The sequence below is a fragment of the Capricornis sumatraensis genome, chromosome 1 (genome assembly GCF_032405125.1).
Source record: "Capricornis sumatraensis isolate serow.1 chromosome 1, serow.2, whole genome shotgun sequence".
NCBI lineage: Eukaryota > Metazoa > Chordata > Mammalia > Artiodactyla > Bovidae > Capricornis > Capricornis sumatraensis.
The window spans coordinates 141686303-141694236 of record NC_091069.1 but is presented as its reverse complement, the minus strand read 5'-3'; the positions used below and the strand labels follow the sequence as shown (position 1 = coordinate 141694236).

The 7934-nt window shown below is 34.3% G+C and overlaps 1 pseudogene; it reads left to right on the top strand.

Annotated features, from left to right (window-relative positions):
- Positions 1 to 210: 210 nt before the first annotated feature.
- LOC138086788 (eukaryotic translation initiation factor 3 subunit E-like) lies at positions 211 to 1776 on the top strand (annotated as a pseudogene).
- The last annotated feature ends 6158 nt before the right edge of the window (positions 1777 to 7934 follow it).

Genomic DNA, 7934 nt, shown 5'->3' with positions numbered 1-7934 from the left:
TTCAATTCATGTTTTAGGGAACTATTGTCTAGAAGAGTTGGACTACTTACTTAAGGTCATATAGTGAACTATTAATTCTAGAGTACCACCATGAATTGTGATTGCTTTCATTCCATATTTCAGGAACTAACATGCTGGCCTAAAACCCTTACTGGGTTTAAATTGAAAAAAAAAAAAAAAGACTCCTACAATTTCCTTTTCCTTAGCAAGATGGTGGAGTATGACTTGATTATTTACATCACACACTTTTTGGATAGGCTTCTAGTTCTTTCATTGCTTGAGTTTCTCTCTGTTAAGAAAAATACATAACGAAAAAAAATTATAATGGAAATTGGATGTTCTTAGTGATACCAACATGGTAGACTTTGCTATTGATGTATTCCCTTTATTCTGATGATATCCTCATGCTTTGAGAGAAAAAAAACAAAAAACAAAAAACAAAAAAACCCAGCATTGTTTCACAACTGAAACAACTCCAGGCATCAACCAATTTTGAACCAGTTGTGAAGATATTTGAAGATCCAGACACTACAAGGCAAATGCAATAAACCAGGGATGATTGGATATAGTTTTACTACATGTCAGATAAGCCTGGTTTTAGGTAGGAATATTTAGATACATGCTGCTGCTAAGTCACTTCAGTCGTTTCTGACTCTGGTCGACCCCATAGATGGCAGCCCACAAGGCTCCCCCATTCCTGGGATTCTCCAGGCAAGAACACTGGAGTGGGTTGCCATTTCCTTCTCCAATATGTGAAAGTGAAAAGTGAAAGTGAAGTCATGCAGTCGTGTCTGACTCTTAGCAACCCCATGGACTACAGCCCACCAGGCTCCTCCATCCATGGGATTTTCCAGGCAAGAGTACTGGAGTGGGGTGCCATACATGCTAGGTATGCAAAATTCCAATATGAATGTGGAAATTACTCTGGGGCAATAGAATATCTTCACTTCTTTAGAGGGTTGGTTCCAGCAATGGATAGAAATGCTTTGAGTTCACTCTGGGGACAACTGACCTCAGAAATTTTAATACAGAATTGGAATGCAGTCATGGAAGATTGCATGGCTAAAAAATAATAATTCTGTGGATTCTCCACTTCAGTCTCTTCAGCCGTGAATATGGTTCACTCATCAGTCTCTGTTTTCTTCTATCTCCCCAAAGCACAGTAACATTATGGATCGATTCCTTTACCAGCCACAGTATCTTAGTGCAGTTCCAATGATGTGCCCACATATTCTCTACTATTTAACCACAGCAGTCATAACAAACAAAGATGTTCGAAAACACGGGAAAGTGCTAAAAGATCTGGTCAAATTTATTCAATAGGAACCTTGCACATATTTATATAAAGACCCAATTTCAGAATTTGTTAAATGCTTATATGTTAACTTCCATGGGGCTCACATAAAGCTGAAGGAATGTGGATCAATGGAAGTAAATGATTTCTTCTTGGTGGCTTATCTTGAGGATTTCATTGAAAATGCCTGTCTCCATATTTCAGACTTGGGTCACATCCATCAGTGTATTAGCATTAACATGTTGGCAGTTAAACTAAGCATGCCTCCAGAATAAGCTGAAAAGTAGATTATAGATTTGATTACAAATGCAAGACTGAGTATCAAGATTGATTCTAAATTAGATCATGAGGTTATGAGTAACAATACCATCTCACAAGTGATGAAACCACGCCAGTGTTTGAAAAGACCAAAAGGCGTTTACTTAAGAAGCCAAATGGTGACCATGAATACTGAGAAGAAATTTAATCAGAATAGTAAGTAGAGGCTCCTAACTGTAACTCGGGATCCTGCCTTCTATTGAAGAGCTATATAGAAAAAAAAAAAAAAAAACTGTAAAAGAAGGTGAAATATTAAAACTATCATATAAAGGTAAAACATTTTAGAACAATTAGCATATTGACTATACACTTTGGAGAACTTGAATAAAATTGACTGTTTCATTAAAAAGTAAAATAAGAAGTCGATCCCTGAATTGGGGAGATGAATTAGAAAAAGATGTACCGCTTGGACAAATGATTTTGTGCAAGTAAAACTGCACCCCTGCATCACTGACAGGTTATCAGGGTTCAAGAATTCTAAGTGGGCTTTTACATCCCCTTGTCCACTTCAGCTGGACACCCTTGAGCTATGTATCAATTCATGACTCTTTGTAGTCACTCTTCAAATAGAGACTTCAAAAACCTTTCTTTTGTCTCACAGAGCACCTCCCTTAACTTTTGTCACACTGGTGCTGCTTTGCTGCTCGTCTCCATTTGGGGTGTACTGTTGATATGTTACTACAGTCATGACACTGATTGTTTCTTTAATTATTGCTCTTAGGAGTGTCGGTCTTACACCAATACCAACAGTGCTTTCATCTTTAGAGCTCTAAGCAAGCACTGTATTCTACAGTCATATGAATTGCAGACACCACTATAATAGATCTGTTCTCAATAGACACTTTAAGCTTATATTCAATTACTTTTTCACTCATAGGATTTTAACATTAGGCCGAAATTGAATATCTTGTTCTACTAATTATGATCAATAAAATTTTTTACATTCTCTGAATTACTATATAACTCAGAAATAAAATTAAAAACTCATATGCTTTTAAACTGGTAGTTCTAAAAGTATGCTTACGTGATTCAGACGTATTAACATCACCTGGTCACTTATTAGAAATAAAAATTCTTGGGCCCACTCAAGAATCACTACTGAGTGATTCTGATGTGCGTTGATGTTTGATAACAACAGATTTAAACCATGATGTTTTACTTGCTTTACTCCTCAAATATTGTATATTACAACCAAACATGATGATCCAATAATTTCCAGGTATAGTACTAAGTTTGCCTATGTTCCTCTTTCCCAAATGGCATGTATAAGTTAGGGAAACTTGAAAGAACACTGAAAAAAATAATGGTATGATGGCGATCATTCCAAATGTCCCCATTGACTTCACGATAAACACTATTTGCCAATTTTTTTTAATAGATGAAAATACTACAACACACCTTTTTGTATATTTCTTATATATATTTCTTAAGATTTATTTCATTATTCCTAATATCAGAGAACAAACTATATACTGGATTGGCCAAAAAATGTTCATTCAGTTTTTCCATAAGATGTTACATAAAAACCACAATGAATATTTTTGCTAATTCAGTATATCAAAGATTTTAGAATATTTGTTCAGTATTCAGTTATCATATTTGTTCATTGCATTGTAGTTTATTTTAAAATGAGACACTGTAAATGAAAAACTTCTTGAGTTAGAAGTGCTGATTAAAGAAAGGGTCATTAATTTACTTTTAACTATAACTCTCCAATAGGAAAGTAACTAGGTATATTTGAAACTGAACAACAGATTGATACTAAAAACAAATTTACATTAGTTTACAAAAAATATACGTATATATTTTGCTCTAAAAAGTTTTAGACTAAGTTGCTTTCATTTTCCAGTCTCTAATTATGCTAGTTTTGGGTATCTTGACCTCTGAGCTGTCTAACACAAACAAATATGTACCATTCCAACTTAATTAGATAACTGATTATAATACAATTGTATTGGCTGATGCCCAGCACAACTTAAATACTGCCATTCTTTTGTTTCTTAATAAAAAGAGTACCTGTCTATGTGGTGATCATAAATTAGCTTTCTGCCATTTGTATTGCTGAATTTTATTTTTATCTTTCAGAAGTGAATCTACTTCTGAAACAAAAGAAATAGTAGTTAGCTACTTGAGAAGCGAAGTTATTTCTTGAACATGCAATTTCTTTCTTTTTAGAAACAATAACATTCATCTAATGATATTTGCATTTTTGGTGGAGTGTTTTTACTCTAACATCAAAATAGCTGTATGGTGTTTCTGAAACTGAGATTTCATATAGAGACAAAGACAAAGTATGTGAAATTCCCCTACACTTTCTGGGTTAATTCTCAAAATCTACAAAGTATATTGTAATGTAACAATAGATATGTGCTGTCCATTAGACACTGCTGTACCTTTTTGTCTAATTGAGCTTAATATTGTAGCTATCAGATATACTTCATCTTATTGTCATCTGATACCATCTACAAGAAGTATTCATAATTTCTACATGATAACATAAAATGGTTGTCTTTTAAATATTGGCTCTTTGTACAAACTAGTTGTTTCTTCTATATAATGTTTTCCAACTCCTCTGTCTTGTGGAAAATATAAATCTATTTTCTCTGCATGAGAGGTTTCCTCTAAGACACAGAGTATCGGCTTAGAATTGTTCCAACATTCAGCGAATAATTCAGAGGTTGAAATTTTTTATGTTTGAAAGGATAACATATATTTATTATAAAGAAAAAATTAATTAACACAGGCACACACAAGCTCATGTACATAACACACATGTACAGAAGACTACTGATGCTGGTTTGAGTACGTGAGATGAAGGCAATCTGAAATGATAGCTTCAGCACAGTCATCTGATTTAATACCAGGTGCTGACTTACCTTGTTCATCTCTATGATCTGTAAATGTATGAAGGAAAATTTCTGTTTGCTATTCTTGGGATCAGTTCAGTTAAGTTCAGTCGCTCAGTCATGTCTGACTCTTTGTGACCCCATGAATCGCAGCATGCCAGGCCTCCCTGTCCATCATCAACTCCCGGAGTTTACCAGACTCATGTCCATCAAGTCGGTGATGCCATCCAGCCATCTCATCCTCTGTTGTCCTCTTCTCCTCATGCCCCCAATCCCTCCCAGCATCAGAGTCTTTGCCAATGAGTCAACTCTTCGCATGAGGTGGCCAAAGTATTGGAGGTTCAGCTTCAGCATCATTACTTCCAAAGAACACCCAGGACTGATCTCCTTCAGAATGGACTGGTTGGATCTCTTTGCTGTCCAAGGGACTCTCAAGAGTCTTCTCCAACACCACAGTTCAAAAGCATCAATTCTTCGGTGCTCAGCTTTCTTCACAGTCCAACTCTCACATCCATACATGATCCCTGGAAAAACCATAGCCTTGACTAGACGGACCTTTGTTGGCAAAGTAACGTCTCTACTTTTTAATATGCTGTCTAGGTTGGTCATAACTTTTCTTCCAAGGAGTAAGCGTCTTTTAATTTCATGGCTGCAATCACCACTATCTGCAGTGATTTTGGAGCCCCCCAAAATAAAGTCTGACACCATTTCCACTGTTTCCCCATCTATTTTTTATGAAATGATAGAACCAGATGCCATGATAGACATGGAAAATTATGAAGGTTTGAAAAGAAAAAGGCTACTAGGCTTTAGGATTCCACCTGAATGAAGCAAATTCCAGATAATTTTTGATTTTTATGTTAAGAGAAAAATTATCATTAAGGCTATTTATAGTTTTTATAATGATTTTATTTTTGTGTTATATCTTGGTATCTTTTGATAGTCACTCCTAAAGTTATGAGTCAAAGAAAGTTGTGTTAGTCTCCATGTGGAAATTGGGATATAAATGGCAACAGGTCACACAGTATTGCCAGTGAAACCAACCAGCATTCAGGCCACTGATTCCTAAATCAATAGTGTTCAACTTATGCCAACAAACATCAGTAATTAAAATAAGGAAAATGTTTTCTCTGTTAGCACCTATAATATTCAAATAGGCATACATGGTCTTATTAACCACTATGATCTCATTGTCTCATTGATTTGACTTTTCTCACAAAGGGCTGAGGTGGGCTTAATCACTAATTTATTCTTAATTTACTTCACAGATATGTAGATGAACTGAGATAGGGATTGATTATCTGTATACACAATCAGGGAAATCCTTCTATATAAATTTATGAACTTTATTGACTTGTAAATGTGACATATTGATTAAAGAAGTCAATTCATTAGTACATCTAGACAATCTAAAGCAAAAATACAGATACAAAGAGTATTATAATAGAATTAGAGTTTTAGATTAAGCCTCTAAATTAGTTGTTACAATTCTACAGTTAAAAAAAAGCTTGATTTATACAGTTATTTCTGTTGCTATAATAATCACCCTGATGAATGTTCAGCTTTGAAAATAGAAACAACTATAAAAAATAATGAAAATGCAAACATGGCAGTTCTTTGTCTCCCTTTTTATGGAGAATATGTTATAGTGCTTCTGCTTTTGACAAGAAGCAGTCTGTTCTATGGTCATGATTTGTCAAAATATGGCTCTCTGATATACAAGCAGCTAAGAGCATCCAAATGGCATAATAGGAATAAAATTATGGCTCTTAAAGAGTCTCTTCCATCACAGTCATATCTGAATTGTCCCAATTGAAGAAGTAATAAGAGCACTGGTTTTGGTAATTTAAATACATGAATTTTCTACTCATTTCTAGACCATGATGGTTTTGATTTGTTCCTTAATTCCGTATCTCTTGTAGAATTTTTAGTTGTATGTTGACTTACATTAGTGAAAGAATAGTATGAAAGGAAAAAAAGAGAGAGACTTTCCTTTGCCTGAAAAACATTGGAATATCATAAACAACTAGACCTGTATCCAGGCATGACTGTGTAAGCACTTTGGGGAAGCCGGAAAACAAAACAAATCAAAGCATTAACATATGAAAAATCTGGTGCTTATAAATGAAGACTTTTTAATTCTTTAAGCTTTTATATCTCTGACCATATACCCTTAATATATGGAAAAGGAAAAGAAATTTCTATGGATTTTCAAATATTAAAAAACAAATTATATTACTTGCATAAAATACTTTGAAAAATTTATCATTTCCAGCCTTGTACTTTTGATTCTAATTGTTGTCATTTAGTCACTAAATTGTGAGTAAAGTCAATTCAGCGATGCTAAAGACTGTAGCCTTCAAGGCTCCTCTGTCTATAGAATTCTCCAGGCAAGAATACCAGAGTGGGTAGCCATTTCCTTTTATAGGAGAACTTCCCAACCCAGGGACTGAGCCCATGTCTACTGAATTGTAGGTGGATTTTTAACCACTGAGTCACTTGAGACTTCATGGGATGAATTTGCTAAAGCAAGGACGCTAAATTGATTACACACAATTTAGTAACAAATCATTTTTTTAAAAATATTAAAGCAATGAATGTAGTACATACACATACTACCATGCCAGTAAAAATAGCCTTTTCAAAGACCATAACATAGTATACTGGCAATAATTTTGAATCTGATAAGTCTGGCCCTGTTAATAGTGATATAAACTAGGGCAGATTATTTAACTTCTCTGAGCTTAGGCTAATAGGGATGCAATTATAATACCTACATCTTAGAGTTGTGAAATTTATGTAAAATAAAATAATGGTTAAATGATACTTAATAAGCAGAACTGTTTTAAGAAAAAATTCCTCATAACTATCAGACTGAGCACACACCCACACATCAGGCATCATGCATACAAACTGTTAATGATATTTAAAAAATGGAAATTTCAACATGTAAATTAACATTTTCACAAAGGGAACAACTTTAAAAACAAACTTAATTTCTTTGAGATTTAACCAAAGAAATCCACGGTACTTGTATTAAAAAGAGAACAGTGACTAAAGTTTTTGGCAAGCTGGTGAACTAACATACCTATCAAAAATCCTTGGAGATTTGTGAAAGGAAATTATTGTTGGCTGTTTGTAATGAGTATATTCCTCACTTTAACAGTTTTAAAAATAACCTCTAAATGCTAAGCAAGAGCAGTTTAGTACATTCAGACATTTGGTCATTTTTCCATTCAACAAGTATTTTAACTGCCTACTATGTGTCAAAGAATGTGCTAGACTCAAGATGAAAAACATATGGGTCCAGTCTCAGGGACTTTCTGATGTTCTCACAAAACACTGGCAAGTCTTAAAAATTCCTCCTGTTTTATATCTACACCTAGCAGACAGTGACTGCTATCATGAAATTAAAAGATGCTTACTCCTTGGAAGAAAATTTATGACCAACCTGGACAGTATATCAAAAAGCAAGA